Source organism: Cydia splendana, chromosome 10, assembly GCF_910591565.1.
Source record: "Cydia splendana chromosome 10, ilCydSple1.2, whole genome shotgun sequence".
Taxonomy (NCBI): Eukaryota; Metazoa; Arthropoda; class Insecta; order Lepidoptera; family Tortricidae; genus Cydia; species Cydia splendana.
In genome coordinates this window covers 7,919,985-7,946,322 of record NC_085969.1, presented here as the reverse complement: position 1 = coordinate 7,946,322, position 26,338 = coordinate 7,919,985, and the positions used below count along the sequence as shown (strand labels likewise).

The window sequence follows — 26,338 nt, the reverse complement described above, 5'->3', positions numbered from 1 at the left end:
CGAAAATCCCTTGCTTGCCGTCCTTCATGCTAAAAATTTTGAAAACTGCAATTATTCAGAATATTTAGGGTACATTTAGCTTTTGTCTCCCCTTTTCACAAAGTTTACGGTCGAGTATCACTTAAAGCTCTCAGCAGTTCTTTAGCGTAATTATCTAGCTGTATAGGTCAGGTTTCAAAAATCTCTTGCTTGCCGTTTCAGCACTTGTAGCTCTCAGCAGCCAATTAAGGAAGGAAATCTTAATTTTATAATTTTCTCTTAATTGACTAGTCTTATCGATCGAGTATCAACTTGCGATGCGCAATCTTTTGCAGGTTATGACAGTAGCTATCTGCCACATAGGTCGAAAATCCCTTGCCTGCCGTCCTTCATGCTAAAAATCTTTGAAAACTGCAATTATTCAGAATATTTAGGGTACATTTAGCTTTTGTCTCCCCTTTTCACAAAGTTTACGGCCGAGTATCACTTAAAGCTCTCGGCAGTTCTTTAGCATGATTATCTAGCTATATAGTTCAGTTTTCAAAAATCTCTTGCTTGCCGTTTGAGCCCTTGTAGCTCTCATCAGCCACTTAAGTAAGAAAATCTTAATTTTATAATTTTCTGTAAATGACTAGTCTTATCGATCGAGTATCAACTTGCGACGCACAATCGTTTGTAGGTTATGACAGTAGCTATCTGTCACATAGGTCGAAAATCCCTTGCTTGCCGTCCTTCATGCTAAAAATCCTTGAAAACTGCAACTTTTCAGAATATTTTGGGTACATTTCGCTTTGGTATCCCCTTTTCACAATGTTTACGGTCGAGTATCACTTAAAGCTCTCGGCAGTTCTTTAGCATGATTATCTAGCTATATAGTGCAGTTTTCAAAAATCTCTTGCTTGCCGTTTGAGCACTTGTAGCTCTCAGCAGCCAATTAAGTAAGGAAATCTTAATTTTATAATTTTCTCTTAATTGACTAGTCTTATCGATCGAGTATCAACTTGCGATTCAAAATAGTTTGTATGTTATGACAGTAGCTATCTGCCACATAGGTCGAAAATCCCTTGCTTGCCGTCCTTCATGCTAAAAATCTTTGAAAACTGCAACTTTTCAGCATATTTTGGGTACATTTCGCTTTGGTATCCCCTTTTCACAATGTTTACGGTCGAATATCACTTAAATCTCTCAGCAGTTCTTTAGCATGATTATCTAGCTATTTAGTTCCGTTTTCAAAAATCTTTTGCTTGCCGTTTGAGCACTTGTAGCTCTCATCAGCCACTTCAGTAAGAAAATCTTAATTTTATAATTTTCTGTTAATTGACTAGTCTTATCGATCGAGTATCAACTTGCCATGCACAATTTATCGTAGGTTATGACAGTAGCTATCTGCCACATAGGTCGAAAATCCCTTGCTTGCCGTCCTTCATGCTAAAAATCTTTGAAAACTGCAATTATTCAGAATATTTAGGGTACATTTAGCATTTGTCTCCCCTTTTCACAAAGTTTACGGTCGAGTATCACTTAAAGCTCTCATCAGTTCTTTAGCGTAATTATCTAGCTGTATAGGTCAGGTTTCAAAAATCTCTTGCTTGCCGTTTCAGCACTTGTAGCTCTCAGCAGCCAATTAAGGAAGGAAATCTTAATTTTATAATTTTCTCTTAATTGACTAGTCTTATCGATCGAGTATCAACTTGCGACGCACAATCGTTTGTAGGTTATGACAGTAGCTATCTGTCACATAGGTCGAAAATCCCTTGCTTGCCGTCCTTCATGCTAAAAATCTTTGAAAACTGCAACTTTTCAGAATATTTTGGGTACATTTAGCTTTTGTCTCCCCTTTTCACAATGTTTACGGTCGAGTATCACTTAAAGCTCTCGGCAGTTCTTTAGCATGATTATCTAGCTATATAGTGCAGTTTTCAAAAATCTCTTGCTTGCCGTTTGAGCACTTGTAGCTCTCAGCAGCCAATTAAGTAAGGACATCTTAATTTTATAATTTTCTCTTAATTGACTAGTCTTATCGATCGAGTATCAACTTGCGATTCAAAATAGTTTGTATGTTATGACAGTAGCTATCTGCCACATAGGTCGAAAATCCCTTGCTTGCCGTCCTTCATGCTAAAAATCTTTGAAAACTGCAACTTTTCAGCATATTTTGGGTACATTTCGCTTTGGTATCCCCTTTTCACAATGTTTACGGCCGAATATCACTTAAAGCTCTCAGCAGTTCTTTAGCATGATTATCTAGCTGTATAGTTCAGGTTTCAAAAATCTCCTGCTTGCCGTTTCAGCACTTGCAGCTCCCATCAGCCAATTAAGTAAGAAAATCTTAATTTTATAATTTTCTGTTAGTTGACTAGTCTTATCGATCGAGTATCAACTTGCCATGCACAATTTATCGTAGGTTATGACAGAAGCTATCTGCCACATAGGTCGAAAATCCCTTGCTTGCCGTCCTTCATGCTAAAAATTTTGAAAACTGCAATTATTCAGAATATTTAGGGTACATTTAGCTTTTGTCTCCCCTTTTCACAAAGTTTACGGTCGAGTATCACTTAAAGCTCTCAGCAGTTCTTTAGCGTAATTATCTAGCTGTATAGGTCAGGTTTCAAAAATCTCTTGCTTGCCGTTTCAGCACTTGTAGCTCTCAGCAGCCAATTAAGGAAGGAAATCTTAATTTTATAATTTTCTCTTAATTGACTAGTCTTATCGATCGAGTATCAACTTGCGACGCACAATCGTTTGTAGGTTATGACAGTAGCTATCTATCACATAGGTCGAAAATCCCTTGCTTGCCGTCCTTCATGCTAAAAATCTTTGAAAACTGCAACTTTTCAGAATATTTTGGGTACATTTCGCTTTGGTATCCCCTTTTCACAATGTTTACGGTCGAGTATCACTTAAAGCTCTCGGCAGTTCTTTAGCATGATTATCTAGCTATATAGTGCAGTTTTCAAAAATCTCTTGCTTGCCGTTTGAGCACTTGTAGCTCTCAGCAGCCAATTAAGTAAGGAAATCTTAATTTTATAATTTTCTCTTAATTGACTAGTCTTATCGATCGAGTATCAACTTGCGATTCAAAATCGTTTGTATGTTATGACAGTAGCTATCTGCCACATAGGTCGAAAATCCCTTGCTTGCCGTCCTTCATGCTAAAAATCTTTGAAAACTGCAACTTTTCAGCATATTTTGGGTACATTTCGCTTTGGTATCCCCTTTTCACAATGTTTACGGTCGAATATCACTTAAATCTCTCAGCTGTTCTTTAGCATGATTATCTAGCTGTATAGTTCAGTTTTCAAAAATCTCTTGCTTGCCGTTTGAGCACTTGTAGCTCTCATCAGCCACTTCAGTAAGAAAATCTTAATTTTATAATTTTCTGTTAATTGACTAGTCTTATCGATCGAGTATCAACTTGCGATGCACAATCTTTTGCAGGTTATGACAGTAGCTATCTGTCACATAGGTCGAAAATCCCTTGCCTGCCGTCCTTCATGCTAAAAATCTTTGAAAACTGCAACTTTTCAGCATATTTTGGGTACATTTCGCTTTGGTATCCCCTTTTCACAATGTTTACGGTCGAATATCACTTAAATCTCTCAGCAGTTCTTTAGCATGATTATCTAGCTGTATAGTTCAGTTTTCAAAAATCTCTTGCTTGCCGTTTCAGCACTTGTAGCTCTCAGCAGCCAATTAAGGAAGGAAATCTTAATTTTATAATTTTCTCTTAATTGACTAGTCTTATCGATCGAGTATCAACTTGCGATGCACAATCTTTTGCAGGTTATGACAGTAGCTATCTGCCACATATGTCGAAAATCCCTTGCTTGCCGTCCTTCATGCTAAAAATCTTTGAAAACTGCAACTTTTCAGAATATTTTGGGTACATTTCGCTTTGGTATCCCCTTTTCACAATGTTTACGGTCGAGTATCACTTAAAGCTCTCGGCAGTTCTTTAGCATGATTATCTAGCTATATAGTGCAGTTTTCAAAAATCTCTTGCTTGCCGTTTGAGCACTTGTAGCTCTCAGCAGCCAATTAAGTAAGGACATCTTAATTTTATAATTTTCTCTTAATTGACTAGTCTTATCGATCGAGTATCAACTTGCGATTCAAAATCGTTTGTATGTTATGACAGTAGCTATCTGCCACATAGGTCGAAAATCCCTTGCTTGCCGTCCTTCATGCTAAAAATCTTTGAAAACTGCAACTTTTCAGCATATTTTGGGTACATTTCGCTTTGGTATCCCCTTTTCACAATGTTTACGGTCGAATATCACTTAAATCTCTCAGCAGTTCTTTAGCATGATTATCTAGCTGTATAGTTCAGGTTTCAAAAATCTCTTGCTTGCCGTTTCAGCACTTGCAGCTCCCATCAGCCAATTAAGTAAGAAAATCTTAATTTTATAATTTTCTGTTAGTTGACTAGTCTTATCGATCGAGTATCAACTTGCCATGCACAATTTATCGTAGGTTATGACAGTAGCTATCTGCCACATAGGTCGAAAATCCCTTGCTTGCCGTCCTTCATGCTAAAAATCTTTGAAAACTGCAATTATTCAGAATATTTATGGTACATTTAGCTTTTGTCTCCCCTTTTCACAAAGTTTACGGTCGAGTATCACTTAAAGCTCTCATCAGTTCTTTAGCGTAATTATCTAGCTGTATAGGTCAGGTTTCAAAAATCTCTTGCTTGCCGTTTCAGCACTTGTAGCTCTCATCAGCCACTTCAGTAAGAAAATCTTAATTTTATAATATTCTGTTAATTGACTAGTCTTATCGATCGAGTATCAACTTGCGATGCACAATCTTTTGCAGGTTATGACAGTAGCTATCTGTCACATAGGTCGAAAATCCCTTGCCTGCCGTCCTTCATGCTAAAAATCTTTGAAAACTGCAACTTTTCAGCATATTTTGGGTACATTTCGCTTTGGTATCCCCTTTTCACAATGTTTACGGTCGAATATCACTTAAAGCTCTCAGCAGTTCTTTAGCATGATTATCTAGCTGTATAGTTCAGGTTTCAAAAATCTCCTGCTTGCCGTTTCAGCACTTGCAGCTCCCATCAGCCAATTAAGTAAGAAAATCTTAATTTTATAATTTTCTGTTAGTTGACTAGTCTTATCGATCGAGTATCAACTTGCCATGCACAATTTATCGTAGGTTATGACAGAAGCTATCTGCCACATGGGTCGAAAATCCCTTGCTTGCCGTCCTTCATGCTAAAAATCTTTGAAAACTGCAATTATTCAGAATATTTAGGGTACATTTAGCTTTTGTCTCCCCTTTTCACAAAGTTTACGGTCGAGTATCACTTAAAGCTCTCGGCAGTTCTTTAGCATGATTATCTAGCTATATAGTTCAGTTTTCAAAAATCTCTTGCTTGCCGTTTGAGCCCTTGTAGCTCTCATCAGCCACTTAAGTAAGAAAATCTTAATTTTATAATTTTCTGTAAATGACTAGTCTTATCGATCGAGTATCAACTTGCGACGCACAATCGTTTGTAGGTTATGACAGTAGCTATCTGTCACATAGGTCGAAAATCCCTTGCTTGCCGTCCTTCATGCTAAAAATCTTTGAAAACTGCAACTTTTCAGAATATTTTGGGTACATTTCGCTTTGGTATCCCCTTTTCACAATGTTTACGGTCGAGTATCACTTAAAGCTCTCGGCAGTTCTTTAGCATGATTATCTAGCTATATAGTTCAGTTTTCAAAAATCTCTTGCTTGCCGTTTGAGCCCTTGTAGCTCTCATCAGCCACTTAAGTAAGAAAATCTTAATTTTATAATTTTCTGTAAATGACTAGTCTTATCGATCGAGTATCAACTTGCGACGCACAATCGTTTGTAGGTTATGACAGTAGCTATCTGTCACATAGGCCGAAAATCCCTTGCTTGCCGTCCTTCATGCTAAAAATCTTTGAAAACTGCAACTTTTCAGAATATTTTGGGTACATTTCGCTTTGGTATCCCCTTTTCACAATGTTTACGGTCGAGTATCACTTAAAGCTCTCGGCAGTTCTTTAGCATGATTATCTAGCTATATAGTGCAGTTTTCAAAAATCTCTTGCTTGCCGTTTGAGCACTTGTAGCTCTCAGCAGCCAATTAAGTAAGGAAATCTTAATTTTATAATTTTCTCTTAATTGACTAGTCTTATCGATCGAGTATCAACTTGCGATTCAAAATCGTTTGTATGTTATGACAGTAGCTATCTGCCACATAGGTCGAAAATCCCTTGCTTGCCGTCCTTCATGCTAAAAATCTTTGAAAACTGCAACTTTTCAGCATATTTTGGGTACATTTCGCTTTGGTATCCCCTTTTCACAATGTTTACGGTCGAATATCACTTAAATCTCTCAGCAGTTCTTCAGCATGATTATCTAGCTGTATAGTTCAGTTTTCAAAAATCTCTTGCTTGCCGTTTGAGCACTTGTAGCTCTCATCAGCCACTTCAGTAAGAAAATCTTAATTTTATAATTTTCTGTTAATTGACTAGTCTTATCGATCGAGTATCAACTTGCGATGCACAATCTTTTGCAGGTTATGACAGTAGCTATCTGTCACATAGGTCGAAAATCCCTTGCCTGCCGTCCTTCATGCTAAAAATCTTTGAAAACTGCAACTTTTCAGCATATTTTGGGTACATTTCGCTTTGGTATCCCCTTTTCACAATGTTTACGGTCGAATATCACTTAAAGCTCTCAGCAGTTCTTTAGCATGATTAACTAGCTGTATAGTTCAGGTTTCAAAAATCTCCTGCTTGCCGTTTCAGCACTTGCAGCTCCCATCAGCCAATTAAGTAAGAAAATCTTAATTTTATAATTTTCTGTTAGTTGACTAGTCTTATCGATCGAGTATCAACTTGCCATGCACAATTTTTCGTAGGTTATGACAGTAGCTATCTGCCACATAGGTCGAAAATCCCTTGCTTGCCGTCCTTCATGCTAAAAACCTTTGAAAACTGCAATTATTCAGAATATTTAGGGTACATTTAGCTTTTGTCTCCCCTTTTCACAAAGTTTACGGTCGAGTATCACTTAAAGCTCTCAGCAGTTCTTTAGCGTAATTATCTAGCTGTATAGGTCAGGTTTCAAAAATCTCTTGCTTGCCGTTTCAGCACTTGTAGCTCTCAGCAGCCAATTAAGGGAGGAAATCTTAATTTTATAATTTTCTCTTAATTGACTAGTCTTATCGATCGAGTATCAACTTGCGATGCACAATCTTTTGCAGGTTATGACAGTAGCTATCTGCCACATAGGTCGAAAATCCCTTGCCTGCCGTCCTTCATGCTAAAAATCTTTGAAAACTGCAATTATTCAGAATATTTAGGGTACATTTAGCTTTTGTCTCCCCTTTTCACAAAGTTTACGGTCTAGTATCACTTAAAGCTCTCGGCAGTTCTTTAGCATGATTATCTAGCTATATAGTTCAGTTTTCAAAAATCTCTTGCTTGCCGTTTGAGCCCTTGTAGCTCTCATCAGCCACTTAAGTAAGAAAATCTTAATTTTATAATTTTCTGTAAATGACTAGTCTTATCGATCGAGTATCAACTTGCGACGCACAATCGTTTGTAGGTTATGACAGTAGCTATCTGTCACATAGGTCGAAAATCCCTTGCTTGCCGTCCTTCATGCTAAAAATCTTTGAAAACTGCAACTTTTCATAATATTTTGGGTACATTTCGCTTTGGTATCCCCTTTTCACAATGTTTACGGTCGAGTATCACTTAAAGCTCTCGGCAGTTCTTTAGCATGATTATCTAGCTATATAGTGCAGTTTTCAAGAATCTCTTGCTTGCCCTTTGAGCACTTGTAGCTCTCAGCAGCCAATTAAGTAAGGAAATCTTAATTTTATAATTTTCTCTTAATTGACTAGTCTTATCGATCGAGTATCAACTTGCGATTCAAAATCGTTTGTATGTTATGACAGTAGCTATCTGCCACATAGGTCGAAAATCCCTTGCTTGCCGTCCTTCATGCTAAAAATCTTTGAAAACTGCAACTTTTCAGCATATTTTGGGTACATTTCGCTTTGGTATCCCCTTTTCACAATGTTTACGGTTGAATATCACTTAAATCTCTCAGCAGTTCTTTAGCATGATTATCTAGCTATATAGTTCAGGTTTCAAAAATCTCTTGCTTGCCGTTTCAGCACTTGCAGCTCCCATCAGCCAATTAAGTAAGAAAATCTTAATTTTATAATTTTCTGTTAGTTGACTAGTCTTATCGATCGAGTATCAACTTGCCATGCACAATTTATCGTAGGTTATGACAGTAGCTATCTGCCACATAGGTCAAAAATCCCTTGCTTGCCGTCCTTCATGCTAAAAATCTTTGAAAACTGCAATTATTCAGAATATTTAGGGTACATTTAGCTTTTGTCTCCCCTTTTCACAAAGTTTACGGTCGAGTATCACTTAAAGCTCTCATCAGTTCTTTAGCGTAATTATCTAGCTGTATAGGTCAGGTTTCAAAAATCTCTTGCTTGCCGTTTCAGCACTTGTAGCTCTCAGCAGCCAATTAAGGAAGGAAATCTTAATTTTATAATTTTCTCTTAATTGACTAGTCTTATCGATCGAGTATCAACTTGCGACGCACAATCGTTTGTAGGTTATGACAGTAGCTATCTGTCACATAGGTCGAAAATCCCTTGCTTGCCGTCCTTCATGCTAAAAATCTTTGAAAACTGCAACTTTTCAGAATATTTTGGGTACATTTCGCTTTGGTATCCCCTTTTCACAATGTTTACGGTCGAATATCACTTAAAGCTCTCAGCAGTTCTTTAGCATGATTATCTAGCTGTATAGTTCAGGTTTCAAAAATCTCCTGCTTGCCGTTTCAGCACTTGCAGCTCCCATCAGCCAATTAAGTAAGAAAATCTTAATTTTATAATTTTCTGTTAGTTGACTAGTCTTATCGATCGAGTATCAACTTGCCATGCACAATTTTTCGTAGGTTATGACAGTAGCTATCTGCCACATAGGTCGAAAATCCCTTGCTTGCCGTCCTTCATGCTAAAAATCTTTGAAAACTGCAACTATTCAGAATATTTAGGGTACATTTAGCTTTTGTCTCCCCTTTTCACAAAGTTTACGGTCGAGTATCACTTAAAGCTCTCAGCAGTTCGTTAGCGTGATTATCTAGCTGTATAGTTCAGGTTTTAAAAATCTCTTGCTTGCCGTTTCAGCACTTGTAGCTCTCATCAGCCACTTAAGTAAGAAAATCTTAATTTTATAATTTTCTCTTAATTGACTAGTCTTATCGATCGAGTATCAACTTGCGATGCGCAATCTTTTGCAGGTTATGACAGTAGCTATCTGCCACATAGGTCGAAAATCCCTTGCCTGCCGTCCTTCATGCTAGAAATCTTTGAATACTGCAATTATTTAGAATATTTTGGGTTCAGTTTGTCTTGGTCTCCCCTTTTCTCCAAGTTTATGGTCGAGTATGACTTATAGATCCCAGCAGCTTTTTACCTTGGTTATCTAACTGCATGGAACCTGTTTTAAAAACCTCTAGAGCTTGCTTGCCGTTTTACTAGGCGATATTACAGATAGCATGAGTTATTTGATGAAAATGTACATATTTTAGTTTTTCATCACTTGTAGTCTTGTTCGGTCTGTTTACTTTGTAATTACATGTATCAGGTGGTCTTCTACTGGTTTTCTATGACATTTTTTACATTAAAAATGTTGACTTCTTAATTTGGTTGGGTTATCGGCGGCTGCTAACTTTGGCTGCTAACTTCACACCGGTCGGCAGTTTCACTTCGTGCGGCACATAACGTGAACTAGTTTACACCGAATAGGGCTGCGCCTTGGTATGTCCAATAAAAATAAATTACAACACCGTAAATATGCTTTTATGATACTCTTACCATTAGACATTGGCTGTATATGGTAACAAACATGGTTCCTGGACATTAAAGCAAATTATTAGATAGTAGATTTACTGAATTATATTATGTTTGGTATGTTAAAGGTGAGTAACGACACAATATTTTCAATTAAATGGTTGTGTTCCAGAAAAAAATCCATTGGTACATCACTATTTGTTGTAAGGCGAGCGTTCACCGTTTCTCACATTCTGTTGATCAAGTTATCTCTAAATCTAAACACAGCGAGATGGAAGCGGAGATACGACTATCTGGTCGGATGCCGAGGTGTCTGGATATTAGGAGCGTAAGCAATTTGTCAAGTTCGATGTCCATCGTGTCAGTGGCGGCCGGTGAGTCGGTGACGTTACTTCGATAGACACTGGGCTACTAATTTTAAACTTGATTTTCTAGTCGAACGCTCCAATCACACATGTGTTTTCGACGTCCGTTTTGTGAGGTCCTTTTGAAAAAGGATTTTTTGTACCTAATTAATTAAGTTTACCTTTTTACGATATCTGGTTAATTAACCGATTTGTTTTAGTATTTGTTTGGGCCTGAAAATAAATCCATTGTGAGGTGTAGCAACCTTAAAAATCTGCGTAATAAACTTAAGTGTATTAATCAACCCGAGACCGTGTTGTTCAAATAATACCCTCTGCTTATTTAGTAACCAATTTGCCTGACATCATTGAATATTTTATCTGCCTTCGACTGGCAAAATTCATTGTTACATGGCTACATTTTGACAATTTATGAAGCAATCAGTGTTTCTTTCTCGGTTTATTTGAAGAAAATTATTTATTTTATCTCGAAGACGGTGCTGGAAATTATTTTGGAGGTTGCTTAATATTCATTGATCTCGACTCACGATTTGTTTACGTCCATGCGCGTAGGCGCCCGAGCAAGGGTTTTGGAAGCGCCCTAATATAAGAAGGCAGCGTTGAAAACTTCAAATAGAGGGACTTGTAAGGTATTGCTGTCGAACAATGAGATTGTTTGATAATGTTACCTGTGCTAGTTCCGAATTTTAGCGTCCTCAATAGCTCGCTTTATAATAGATAATATTTATTGCTTCCGCTTGCTGTTCTGGTTGGGACGAGGCGTAATAGGCACGTAACGAGTCGCGGCGGACGGTCGACCGGTTTCACGCCGCTGCAGCTTCATGAGGTGTGAATGCGCCGTCCAATGGGATGCACTTCCATAATTCATCTTTGACAATTATTGAACCATTTGAAGTTAATTAGTTTTAAATACAGCATTTTCACCAACTCAAATAAGAACACCGGTCGTTCTTTATGAATGTGCTGTAATGGAATGAATCTTTGTGCATAGCTTCAATTTTAAGATCTACCAACTATTTTCGGTGTCATGTACTTCCAATGTTTTATTAGTTTACCCGTTTATGCTTGTGTAAGTAATTCCACTATTGATTAATGTGAAAAAAAAAATCACGTCATCGCTGGAAATCTTCCATGAGATTTATTTTATTATACTCATTGTAGACAAATAAACAGAGAAAATAACTCTAAACTGAAGTGAAAACAATACATACATACTTTTGAAACAATACATAGAGTACATTTAACCCCACCATTCATACCCTGAGCGATGTTAAACCGGGTTGAACATTTAGTACCAGAATACTGAGGGAGGAGTGGCAGTTTTTAGGGTTCCGTACCCAAAGGGTAAAACGGGACCCTATTACTAAGACTTCGCTGTCCGTCCGTCCGTCCGTCCGCCCGTCCGTCCGTCCGTCTGTCACCAGGCTGTATCTCACGAACCGTGATAGCTAGACAGTTGAAATTTTCACAGATGATGTATTTCTGTTGCCGCTATAACAACAAATACTAAAAACAGAATAAAATAAAGATTTAAATGGGGCTCCCATACAACAAACGTGATTTTTGACCAAAGTTAAGCAACGTCGGGAGTGGTCAGTATTTGGATGGGTGACCGTTTTTTTTTGCTTTTTTTTGTTTTTTTTTTTTTTGCATTATGGTACGGAACCCTTCGTGCGCGAGTCCGACTCGCACTTGCCCGGTTTTTACGCTACTTCTAGGGCAGCGAGCACAGGCTAGCCCGTATCATTATTTTTCTACTTGTAAGTATCGGAATTGTGGTGTTTGGTATGTGGGTTGTTTTTGAATGCTACGCCGACGCATTGAGGAATCCGCGATTCGAAACGGAGTCAGATCACGCCGATTGTCATATATATATTCGTGTGACCGGCACTCGCGCTACCGCCGTGAAATTAGTAATCCAACCAATTATCGCCATTATGCATGAATGCGGACCAGAACTTATATAATCGATTAGCTCTACTGTGGATAATGCGTTGATTGTATCAATCTCTGTGATTCGATATCGGCTACCCGTATTTTACAATAAACATCCACTTAAATTAATGAATGTTTCCGTTGCACTTATACACTTTTTTTATTGATTTGATTATTTTTTTTTTATGTCGTAAACAGAATAATGTAGTCCGTTCACACTAGGAGCAATTTTATATGAACAGCTCTAAAGAAATACTTTATTCTCTTGAAAGAATTCAAATTAATTCAAATTACTTCGAACAAGTAAATGCACAAAAGTATCGCTCGAAGGAGGCGAACTAATTAAAAGTTTGCTTTCGTACTAATAATTCGTTTGACTGTCAGAGTTTTGCGTCGTTAATTTTAATTAAAGAAACGCGGAACCGAGTTTCGTAACAATATTAAAGCATTGAAATTGGTGATCCGCTAAACTTCGTCATTCTGTACGCGGATGACCGTCCATTTTTTTTAATTAACCCTTCAGCCGGTCTCATCTGCTTCGCCATTAGAGAAGTTTTTGGTTTCTGCAGGACTACGGCGACTGGATAAATCAATTATAAGTAGGAGTTATACAGCGCGCTCAGTTGAGACTAAAGTCTCCCTCGCCCGCCTCGCCTCGTCTCACTTCGGGAGACAAAAATTAAGAAAAGTTCCCTTTTAAGTAAGAATTCCTGCTCCACTTTTAAAATACTGTCACGGGGGGTGATATTTTGCGGTAGTTAAGTGTACTTTATACGTTATGGCATTCGCAATATTGTCTGCTGTGCTTTTACTTATACTAGAATTCACATTCTTTAACGTGCACGTTCCGCGCTTCTTGCTTTTAACGTAATTCGTTATTCGTTATTATCGTCGCTACTACTTACGTACGTAACCATGTGTTAACATGCATATTCTCTGTATTCTCACCATTAGGAGGATAAGGTCTCCGATTGTCGATTTCATTATTTGCCAAGTCGGGTTCCGCATCTTCCCAATACCGCGCTCCCTTTGTCCATGTATTAATCTCGGCGGGTTTCTTTGCGTCTTTGATTAAGGCCAGCTGTGATGTATTTCTTGCGCGCTGACCTAATGGAAAGGCATACATCAAGTGTCCACCTTATTGGCTAGCGGATTGGCTTAATGGCGCCGATGCCTGTCAGGAGCCTACTAAATTTCGTGACCTACTTCCTTACGATTTTTGTTTTGCACTTTCCCAACTCTTTACGAAATCATAGTACTATTTATTTATTATGTGCCTAAAGCTGGTTCGATTAATCGGATCCATGTTACAGTAGTAGACGTATAGAGCATTAACCTTTCCCATTTGAATGAGTTCTCAAAGTTTACCATGTTAACGTTAATTTATCGAGTCTCGTGTGTTATCTTGATAATGTCAGGCCATTTACATGCAAATATAACGTGGCAGCGTATAGTTATCGCGTTTGCAGCTTCTTTATTCAACCGAAGGTCAAAAAGCTTCGTGCGTTATCTAACCAATATTTAAAACATATACCTATCTATAATTAAGATAGCCATCGTAGCATGATGAATAGTGGTATTTCGTTTTGTTAACTAGCTAACGGTCTAGAAGCCTTCTTTTTAACCAATACATCAATGAGACGTCAGTTTTTGTCGAGAAAGTCGGCGGGACGAGACTCGGGCTGGCATGTTGTACGTACACGTGTCGGCCTCCTCCCAACGTGTGTCATAGTTCACTGTTTTAACAACAATTAATCACATCTTTTCACCGTCGACTAATTTTTTTAATGTGATTTGATATACAGTTACTGACCGTTACCATAATGTTATAAATTCATAGAAAGTACCAGTAATTTCAATGGTTTGAAAATAATAACGAATAATACTTATGGTAAACCATAAACTTAAATCATGATTCTATTTTTTCTGACTGTGGCCCAAACCAAAAATAAAGTTTATGAATCATAAATTATGATGTTAGCAGTGTATGTATGCAAGCAGGGTTAGTTACCAACATGAGTACCACTTTGGCGTCAAAACGAATCAGCCGATTTTATAGAATGTCATTGGATTCGCTTTGAAGTCCATGTACATCTATGTTTTCTGTTGATTTACATTTATATACCTTTGTGAAAAAGAATTGTATCCCTGGTCCGGTTTTTAAAACATTTTGTAATATAAATTAAAAAATATATATTTAAAGACAGCCATTTTCACACCGGCGGGTCCTGCTATCAATGTACGTAATGTCTCGTACAAGTCTTTCAAACTTAGATCTGACTCTGTGTGCGTGTATTAAAATTTCTATCTAACACGTTTACAGCGACGCAGTATCACGGCGTGCAACGATCGTAAATGTCATCTGAAAATTTATATTCATTACGATTAGATAGCAGAGCACAATGGTCAGGCTATTGTTGTGACCGTGTGCCACCTGATCGACGTCCGATATTGCGTTTTTATGGTCGAAGCGGACCTCCTCTTCCCTATATAGATTTACGAGACGCCCTTCAAGAACAGTAGGATATGTGTTTTACATTACTGGCCACACATTAGCCTATTACGAGTTAATTTATACACCGCCCACTTCGAGCTTCTACTAGAAGTATTACATTACAATGCGTCTCGGATAAAATAATACGTAGACATCTACTAATGGCACGCCGTTTGAATAGAATAACTTAATTATAAAACAATAACGTTTCTAGCGATAAAACGAAATTCGAAAATTTAATGTTTATGTGTTTCTCATTAATTTTCTTACGAGTACCTATGAAGTTTATTGTACTTTAGTCCATGAACAGTTATTTTTCTTTGTGTGTGATAGATAGGTACTCAATGTATGTATAATTTTTGCTCCGTTAACACAGGGTTAAATTGTACTGGTAACTCCGGGTTTAACCGGTTATCCCATAGTTAGTGGCTAACCCTGGATGGCGCAAGTGGCCCTTGTAAATAATAAAGTTAATTAACAAAAAGCGTCTTTTGTGTTACGTGTATCGTGTAGTCAAAACAAGTTTTCACTGAAATAATTTTTTGAACTATTGTAGTCAAAACTATTTTTCACCGAGGTACCTTCCGGAAACTAGTATTAACTAGTCAAAACGCGTTTTCACTAAAATCGCGTTTTACGATAACATTTACATTCAAAGAAAATATATAAAATAACCAAGGATCCGTTTCAATATGAACTACAAATGTCAACAACACTACTCATATGAGGTATGAGTATTTGACGCGATAACAATGCTGGTCAAGCTGTATATAATAGCTTGCGCAGCAGCATCCCTGTTTATACCTAGTCGTCGCTACAGCTAGGTGAAGTTCTGTTCTGACGTCCAGTTAAATTTACATTAAGTATGAACAGACTGGAGCCTCGGGGCTGCCGAACGCCGACGCAACTTACGCACAACTGTGCTCTTAAATTAAATACCGTTTCTAGAAAATAACTAAGGCGTATTCCATGGCAAAATTTTAGTATTCACGACTGGTATACAAATTAAAAAAATGTTCTTAGCATAGGAATTTTACGCAATACTTGTATGGCATACGAAATAACATCTTTATTTTTGTTGCAGCAAAGTAATGGCTGTAAAAGACCGGGTTGTACATTAAACACGATGTCATTAATATTAATTATTTAACATATTTACTGACTAAAAAAACCGGGCAAGTGCGAGTCGGACTCGCGCACGAAGGGTTCCGTACCATTATGCAAAAAAAAAAAACAAAAAAAAAAGCAAAAAAAAACGGTCACCCATCCAAGTACTGACCACTCCCGACGTTGCTTAACTTTGGTCAAAAATCACGTTTGTTGTATGGGAGCCCCATTTAAATCTTTATTTTATTCTGTTTTTAGTATTTGTTGTTATAGCGGCAACAGAAATACATCATCTGTGAAAATTTCAACTGTCTAGCTATCACGGTTCGTGAGATACAGCCTGGTGACAGACGGACGGACGGACGGACGGACGGACAGCGAAGTCTTAGTAATAGGGTCCCGTTTTACCCTTTGGGTACGGAACCCTAAAAAACAAAGAAAAAAATTGTAATAAGAAATCATTCATATTAATTAATTATTATTCTCTTTATTTATTTTTCGTCTTACGTTAGGTTTGTTATAATATGAATATAAAAGTAAAATATAAAAACACTTACAAAACAATAAAAAATACATATAAACACATTATAAAAAACCTAACCTAGGGTGCCGCCGGCAGCGGGGCTTGGCCCAAGCTGCCGGTGGTCAGGGCCGCAGAGTGAGGAACCGACGTAGTATACGCGCCGTGTCCAATATTACCGCCTTCTGCATCTGACCCTTGATCCAACCACCCAGCGAGAGTCTCTCTAGGTGATGGTCGAGACTCTTCGCTATGAGACCGTTCGCTGACACAACTATCGGAACAATGATCGTCGAGTCAACATCCCACATGGCGGTAATCTCGTGAGCTAAGTCTAGGTACTTGCTGGACTTGTCCTTCTCGGCCTTCACGAGATTCTCATCATGGGGGATGGTGACGTCGGCGAGCACGGCCCGGCGCTGCGATCGGTCTATCAGCACGATGTCAGGCTTATTGGCGACAATAGTCCTGTCGGTGATGATAGATCGATCCCAATAGAGCGTGGCACGACCATTCTCGAGAACAGGCGCAGGTAAGTACTTGTAGTACGGTACTTCGCGGTCCACAAGGCCGTATAGAAGAGCAAGTTGCTGGTGAATAATCCTGGCTACGAGATTATGTCTGTGCAAGTACTCACCGTTAGCAAGATGAGAACAACCGGAAATGATATGCCTGAGTGACTCTCCGGGACGGCGGCATGCCCGACAAATGTCGACCGTACCGTCCTTCAGGATATATTTCCGATAGTTGTTCGTCATCATCACTTCGTCCGCAATTGCACAGGCAAAACCCTCGGTTTCTCCGAAGAGGTCCCCGAATCGTAACCAGTTCACCGACGCGAGCAGGTCCACATCGGGTCCCGTGAGGGCCTTGTAGAACCGCCCGTGTAGCGCCTTACTCTCCCATGCCGCCTTGCGATCCGCAGTACTTAGTACCACAGGTTTGCGCCAGTTCTCGTTTGCCAAGGAGAGCGGCGTGAGGTTCCTGTCTACTGCCACCACATCACGATGCATCCCACACTCGTTGTTAAGGAAATAATTCCTGAGATTGTACACCTCGCGGTTGTGGAGATCCTTGGCGTTTAGGAAGCCTCGGCCTCCACACTTCCGTGGGATGTACAATCTCATAACTGACGAGCGTGGGTGTAGCATGCGATGTGTGGTGAGCAGTGACCGGACCCTCCGATCCAGGGCGTCCAGCTCGGTCTGAGTCCACCTTAGTATGCCAAAGGAGTATGTGAGAAGAGGCATTACCCAGGCGTTGAAGGCGCGCACTTTGTTGCCTCCTGACAAAAGACTGTTAAGGACTTTTGTGAGCCGACTGAAAAAGCGCTCCTTCACCGACCGTCTAATACCCTCGTCCTCAATACCCAACGACTGTGACATACCAAGGTATTTATAGGTCTCTGATTCAGAGATAGACCTGAAAGACATTGTCTCAGAAAGTTGTAAATTTGTTGAATTTACAACCTTCCCCTGCTGTACATGCATAACCGCACATTTATCGACACCAAACTCCATGTTGATGGCACTACTGAAGACTTCGGTGGTTTTCAGTAGCTCCAACAAGCCTTGGGTATTTGGTGCAAATAATTTGAGGTCATCCATGTACAGAAGGTGAGAAATAACTTCACCCTCTCTCCGAAGCCGGCAACCTAGTCCCAAATTCTTCAGCAAGGTGCTGAGGGGATTCAGAGCTAGGCAGAACCATAGCGGACTCAGACTGTCGCCCTGAAATATTCCTCGCTCAATCCTTATAAAATCCTGTGGGCCAGGTCGGTCATCCCCGCCTCCTGGTTGACGAAGGACTGTGGTCCACTGCCCCATACACGCGCTTAGGAAGGCTCTCAAAGCTGCATCAACTTTGTACAGCTCTAAGACCCTCCCCAGCCATGAATGAGGCACCGAATCATAGGCCTTCTTGTAGTCAATCCAAGCGGCTGAGAGGGCCCCCTTGGTCCGCCGGATTTGTTGGCAGATGGTCATGTCTATGAGGAGGAGCTCTTTAGTACCACGGGACCCAACCCTACATCCATTTTGAGCAGAGGCCAAAATATTGTTTGCGACAATGTGCGCGTTGATTTTTGCTCTCAAAATGGATGTAAGGAGCTTGTAGAGTGTAGGCAAGCATGTGATGGGTCTGTAGTTCTTCGCTTCCGTGGTACTACCGGACTTATAGAGCAGGAAGGTGACACCAGTTGTTAAGGAAGGTGGGAGAGAACCAAGTTCGAGGGCTTGTTGAAATTGTGCTGCTAAGTAGGAGTGCGAGCATCGGAACCATTTTAGCCAGAAGTTGTGCAATCCATCCGGCCCAGGACTTAATTAATTATTATTAATTTATAAATCATTTTTATTAATTTTGATGCGATTACCTCCCATTGTCCTAATAATTAATGTTATTGTGGTATTTTTTATCAATTATCATAGTTATTTTGCTATAATAGTTATTTGATCGAACATAACATTTATAAAATATGATATTCAAATCGTTAATAAGTTAAAATATTAGCAAATTTGCTTGTGTCTCAGAATAACAAGATTGTTTAATGATTGCTTTAATTTAAACAAAGTTTTTTGTAGGACGACCATTTCTAAATTGTTATTTGTGAAATAAATAGTTAACCATACCTGCCCCCTTGACGCGACTGCGATGCAACGAAAATGTTACAAAATTTTACCATGTCTGGCAAAATAACAAATGTAGAAGAAAATAATAGGTAAACCGACAAACAAAGGGTTTTAAAGAAAGATACGTCCTGCTAAATAGCAAAGGAGAATTATTGTAGTTTTTTATTAGGATAATTTTAGTTTACGCTCGTAAAACATAGCCGCTTACGACTGAATATTACACGTTCGTTATATTGTTATTATTTTAGTATTCTGCTGAACTAGTCTTTACCGCTTTATGTTAATGAATGTAGAGAAACATTTGCACTTTACCTAACATGTGTAGATCGTTTCGCGGAAAGCTAGCTGTACTGTGGTTTACGTTGAATAATCTCGTACAAAACCGACGCACAATAGCCAATGCGAGTGTTTAAATGCCCTATTAAATCTTACAGCCTGCGTAGGATTCTGTGGGATTCAATTACGCTTTGTGCTCGATGAAAAGCGCTGGAGTTGAGGCGCGTAAACCGAGCCGCGAGCCTGGAACACATCCCAACACCTCGCGCTCAATGAGCCCTGTCACAAAAGGTGCCAACGAAATAAGAACACCGACGCAGACGCGTATCACGCCGGGGGTAGATTGAATAAATGCTAAATTAAATAAGAGCAAATAAAATACTCCCTTAACAAGTAAAATACCCGTTTGTGAGCCTCTCGCATTATTCAGCCAGTGACGTTTGCGACAAAGACTTCCATTGCCCACCACGTCTCGCTTGCAGACGGGTCGTGGGCAAAAAATAAAAACGAAATATTTTTATTACAAAATAAAATGGTCAATACCAATCACACGAGTTGATGATTTCTTATTTCGAACAAACGGTATAACGAATATTGTAGTAACAATAAATTATGTATAATTTCGGCATTTTATATTCATCGAAATATTGACACAATCTTATCGCTTGATTACTCTGATCGAACGTGGACCGTATTAAAATTATCGGCACTCGCTCGCCCTCTGATCGTTCACGGCAACATAAACAGAACGTTTTCTATTCGGAAACCAATTATCATTAACATATCATAGACGAGGCACCGACGCTCGCTGGCACGCAGTCGGGGTCAATACATTTACCGCAGCACCACAATAGATAGAACCCTTCTGCCTCCCGCATTCTTTATATCCCGTCACCAACCTCAGTAGAAACCTCAACGGGCTACGTGGCTCAGTTTGTACTGGATGTGTGCCTGCTAGATTGTTATACATATATATAGATGCATACGTGATGTCCGTAAGTATCAAAACGAGACGGCTAACCAAATCGCCTTTGTTAAGATTTTATCTCGCCGTTAAATACTTCTAACCATGAGCTATAGTAGATTATCGGCCATCTCGCTCGCGCCTGCAGCGGCTATCAACTCTCGTTAATATTTTGAATGTGATGATATATATTTTTTTTTTTTTTTTTTTTTTTTTTTTTTTTTTATAACATGGAAATCTGAGTCGGCCGGAAAAATCCGGCCCTATTACTCATTACCCTAAAGGCAAAAGTTTTTATAGCTAGTTCAACCTAATACTAACTATTTATACAATACAATATTTACAATAACCTAACACTAAGCTAATACCTAACTTTTAGCTTTCAAATTATATTAGCAATTCTCATGAGCTATATTTTACAAGACCATATTTACATATATTTACAACTATTTTCCGGTTTTATTTGCTATAAAAACCTTTTTTGGTAAAGCATTAGTTTTTATTGGTTTATTGCATTAATAAGGACCATACTCGTCATATTAATGACCAGTTGTGTGTGGTCTTTTTGCGTATTTATTATATGCATTTAAATAACATTCAGCTTATACTTACTCGTAAAGAAGATATTTACTTAAAACATAAAAACAGCCACGTTGTAACCATTTTATTGGTTTTAAGCTATTAAGTATTAACCACGTCCAGTTAATTGTACGTGACGCTGACGCTTATTAATTTGATAAAACTATAATCCGGGATTCGTTAATATTTGAAATATGTATAAGGTTTCCCATAGGCACTTATGTACTTTACTATATAAAAAAAGATCACCATTCATCATACGTACTAATAGTTACAATAAGCTTTTTTATATTTGCATGAAATTCATATGCGCCTACTGTGCCGCGCTAGGTAAAGGTGATTTTATGTCTAAATATGGCCAAATTAAGATTTACTTACAGTATGTCTTGAAAATCCGATAATTAAATTTGTACTCGTATACGGTAAGTAAGATCAAGATTTGGGAAGATGTTATTTTTTATTTTTTTATTTAATATTTATTTTGTAATATCATTTATATTTCTTCATCTGATCAGGATTCCGATTTCCGAAGCAAAATCACAAAATGACATAGTACCTGCTTAAAAAAATATTGTGTTGGTTTAAATACTGAAAATAAAACTAGCTGTAGCAACGCAATAGCGTGATCAAATCTATGAAAACAAATAGCCCCATTGAATTAACAACAGGCTTGTTAATGTTATTGAAATAAAAATTGGATTATAATTTTAATCTCCCGTCTGCAACTTAATTAACGTCGCGGTTTATAGCAGCATATAATTTGCGTCAAAATTGTTTTGCGTTCAATGAAGATCGTTAGTACAGTGAGTCACCACCGCCGCATGGACGGACTACATAAAGACCATCACGTGATTTTCGGCTCGATTCGGGAAATGAATTAGAGACTCACTAGATATGAAATAGTAAAGATATGTGACGTTCCACTGCAAAAGGTACCTTATGGCGGCTGGCGCCGCGATTCCGGAAATGAATTAGAGATCCACTAGATATGAAATAGTGAAGATATGTGACGTTCCACGGCAAAGGGTACCTTATTGGCGCTTACGTCGCATAGCGCCGCAGTAATATTGGAGCGGCGTTAATAATAGCGTAAGCGCCAACCGCCATAAGGTGTACCTTTACCCGTGGGACGTCACATATCTTTACTATATCGTATCTAGTTAATCTCTAATTCATTTCTCGAATCGCGCCGTTTGTTTGGTTTCGTAATAGCAGCACAAATAACAGGTTGCGTCTCGTATATCGCCGTTAACGAGAGAGATTAACTTTGCTCGTTGAACTCTTTTGTACCGCGCGCGCCCCGTACCCGTTTTTTAGGGTTCCGTGGAAAGGGTAAAGATGGGACCCTATTACTAAGACTCCGCTGTCCGTCCGCCTGTCTGTTAAAATTTTCACAGATGTATTTCTGTTGCCGCTATAACAACAAATACTAAAAACAGAATATAATAAATATTTAAGTGGGGCTCTCATACAACAAACGTGATTTCTTTGTTGCGTAATGGTACGGATCCCTGCGTGCGAGAGTCCGACTCGCACTTGTCCGGTTTTTTCCTAATGATATCACAAGTCCAAACATCGGACGGTTATGGCAGAACATTACACGCTCTAGGATATTAAAATGAGACAAATTTATTGCCGCTCTCCGATTATGAGTTCGATAAACGCGCAGACCGGTGATTATGATATCTCGCAGTCTAATCATACAATCGATACCAAGTTGCGTCCTGCTCTAAACCAGTACTAATAAAAAAGAAACTTGTTATGGACAGTAAGCGGCGGACAGTTTACTTTTGAAAATCAACAAAGCGCCGGATTGGGTTCACGCCACAAATCACAGTATCTGTTAGCTATGGAAGTACATACTTAATGCTATACCCCCTTATTCATAAAACTTTACGGGCCTGATTTAGTTATATTATGTTTTATCCCTTTCTTGCAAATACATATGTCAAAATGACAGATAAGGACAAACGATTATTAGCTAATTGAGGTTTGTAGTGCGTTTATGAATAAGGGGGTAAGAAGGTTCATCTAAAACAAATGAACAAGTTTTACTTCCAGGAGACCAATTAAAAGTTACATTTTGATATCATCATATTATTTTATTCTCATTCGCCCGTGCATCTCGCTTGCGCTAATACATGTACGGAAATTGTAACTAAACGACATCATTTAGATATTAGTTTGATGTCAAAATGTCAAAATGGGCCTCCAGAGCAAAAGAAATAGTGTTTATGTTTCTTCGTAAATATTGGCCTGCCTAAGCATTGAAAATCATAGTAAAATGAAAAATTTAATTACTATTTGACGATGATCGATGTACATTGATATACCCAATTTTATTTCATGTACATATTATTGTTTGGACATACGGATATTACTGATGAAATAAGTACTGGTATTTGTATATTGTACTACACACTTGTTCGGCATTATTATTGAAAAATAATATACCCAATGTAATGTGCATTAAAATTTTGCGATTATGCATTTTCGAAGAAACTCATTTTCATCAGACTTTATGGTTATAAAATGCTACGTTACTTAGATACTGATACACAACGCAAACAAAAAAATTGCACCCTTACTTAGTTGACCCGAAGACCACACTTCGCTGATAAATATGCTGGGTAAATGGAAATACCTCCTGGTTGGTCATGAAGAATTGATCCGATTAACCTGGGAATAAGAATATCTTAAAGCTGGAATATGCCACTGATTATATGTAGAACTTGTATGGAAAAAGTATAGCATGAAGTATTACCGTAATGAAACTCCTTCACCAAACCCCAAGTGGCCAAATAACTTATTGTTAAATAAATATAACGGGAAGTATTTTCCAGACTGAATCGAATGTCAAATTTTGTCGAGCAGACCATGTTCACCAGTTTATGGTTGGATGATAGCATCAGTATGATATGAGCATGAACACTGCACTGATGCTCGGTGCGCGTCGGAACCACGGTGCGCTATCGTTCGGATCGGGTTGAACAATGCGTCGAATGTTTCAATATACCTCCGACAGCATTTTTAACGTTTCATCGGTGCTGTAACAATCGTTAAATAAATTCTCTACGCCTTCCCGCGCCTCTGATTAATGTTCTACACAGGCCGACGTCGCGTTTATTTTTTCACCTTCGTGTTATTCTCTAGTTTAATTTATGGGGCACGGGAACTGAGACGTAGGTACCTTCTAAAAGGCGTGATTTCTTTGTTTGGACAGGCTATTTGAAAGAAAAACGCAAACGAACGTGTTACCATTAGTTAATGTCGAATTTTATTGAGCGGAATCATTTGGAATTATTATACTTTAAACAATTTTTTAGTTTTGTATATTTTATTTAAATTTATCTTTATATATATATTCGAATATGTTTTTAAGTAAAGTCAATGTGGCTAATTCCGTCATAGGGCCTATTCCGTCCACGAGCGTATATTTCTTTGATTTTTGATTTTCAATCGTAGGAAAAAACACCATTTGCTTTTGATTGCTGAAACTAAAAGCAAATGCAGCTTTGTCGACACAATTATCAATGTTGATCGTTGCTCGAGAAAAATGCCTTTGAGGTTAACTGGAAGAGATCCCTCAAAGGGATAAGTTCGCCTTTGTACTTCTTACTAATTGTATGAACAATTTTTAATGTCTTTTTGTACAATAAAGAGTTTACTACTACTACTAAATGCCAGTGGACGGAATAGCTCCTATGACGGAATTAGCCACATTGACCTTACATATATTAATGTCACAGACGTCATAATCATTTGAATACAACAAGTATGTGAAGTAAAAAAACCGTTAGTACTAATAAAATTTCAATAGTGTCTATAAAACAGATAAAATTTAAAGAAAATGCATAGATAATGCATTTTAGTATGTGTGTTCAACAGGTACTTATTGGATTTATTCTACAGTATACCGGCGCGGCGAGCTATGTTCGACTGTTCGTGATAAGTTTTTAAGCTTTATTTATTGCTTGACCTGTATTCGATTCGGTGACAACAATTCAATTCGAATGAATTTAAAGTATAATCTTATTAGCAGTACGTTCTGCATGCACTTTTATTTCACGGAACGACTTAGAGTGTCATGTGATAACCTATTTAACATTAATTTACATTTTAAATGAAAGTTGCAATAATTTTACTTTTCTGCATTTTTAAAAAGAAATAATCATGTTTTGAAAATAATATTATTTTCCCAAACAAACGAAAAGTTCGGCTTTAGAACGAGTAACTAAATAAGTGCATTTTATACGTTTTTTTTAATCAAATAACGAAACGTTAAATTATGCACATTCAAGATGTGGGCTTGTTGCCATAGCATATAATATAACAATTATTATAAAATTACTTGACTCTTATACTCGTATGTTGTTAAAAATATGTTTAATAAGAAAATAATCTGTTCATGATTGATTTCTTTTATTAGTAAGGGGCACGGGGCGAATTTTGTGAATAAATTTTGTGTTTGTTAGTTTTTAATGTAGGTTAGATTTTTCTAAGTATATTTTAAGATTTTCTTATTATAAATTTATTAGTAAGCAGGTACGTAATTTCTTATGAGAATGACTGACACGTCTTGTTGGATAAATATTATACGAATTAGCCAATAACTTGAACTAAAGGAGTAAGTAATTTAAACTGTCTTTATTTACTTCGTTTTGATACTAAAAATGTGAGACTTACGGCTCAATTCGGAAAGTGAATTAGATTTCTACTAGACTTCAACAAGTTGCGATATGGATAATTTAAAGATATTTGTAAGATAGATATGTCAAATTTGACGTTTCCGCGATTCTGGAGGTCCTCTTGAACGATGTCGACAAGTTATGACTTAGATATCCAAGTCACATCTAGTCGATATCTAATGTAGATCTAGTTGATCTCTACATCGTCTCTAGATCTTGTGATTATCTCGAAATCCGAATAGACCTGTAACCTTATTATAGCATGTGAAGCTGAGGATTTTAATCTAATAGCACATTTTAGTATTTGGTAAAGTAGCTAAACAATGGTTTCCAATGCATAATTTGAACACTGCAAGTAGGAACTGGTTGGCGTTGGCGACCGCAGCCGAGTGCTTGCGGCTAGTATGCGTTGTTAGCTCCGAAGATGGAACTGGAAATACTTAGATGTGCTTTAGAGTTCTTTAACTTTTCTTGGGAAAATAAGATTTGGTCGCGATTAGGGTCGTAGAATTTTTTTATATTAAATAAATTAATCAAGAATTGCTTATTCTTTTTAAAAGAAATCTTTCCGGTCTTGTTTATTTGGTTAAATTTATTAATATTGTGTCATTTTATGAAAAAGGTTTTGTTACAATTAGCTGCTATTATTCAGTAATAGTATACCTATAAAGTAAATTTACTATATTAAAAGATCAAATCGCAATACAAGTCAAATAAAACTTCGTAACGAAAACTTCTTCGTTCCTCTTACAGAGCTGAAAAGATTTTCCGAACCAATTCGACTTTCTCCGAACAATAAGACTACAGAATCTAACTGCAACCTAAAGGACATCAGAGTCACGATCCCGCTTTATATATAGCCGTGATAGTGAAAAGGTGAGATCTTTGTGAACTTTTTCATCAATATCTCAACGGGCCGGTCGAGTATCGGTCTATATCTGTAAAAGCAAT

The 26,338-nt window shown here is 37.9% G+C and overlaps 1 protein-coding gene across 1 annotated transcript in view; it reads left to right on the top strand.

Annotated features, from left to right (window-relative positions):
* Positions 1 to 26,338, top strand: part of LOC134794235 (lysine-specific histone demethylase 1A) — a 402,452-nt gene that overhangs the window by 180,914 nt on the left and 195,200 nt on the right. The window lies entirely within an intron of this gene.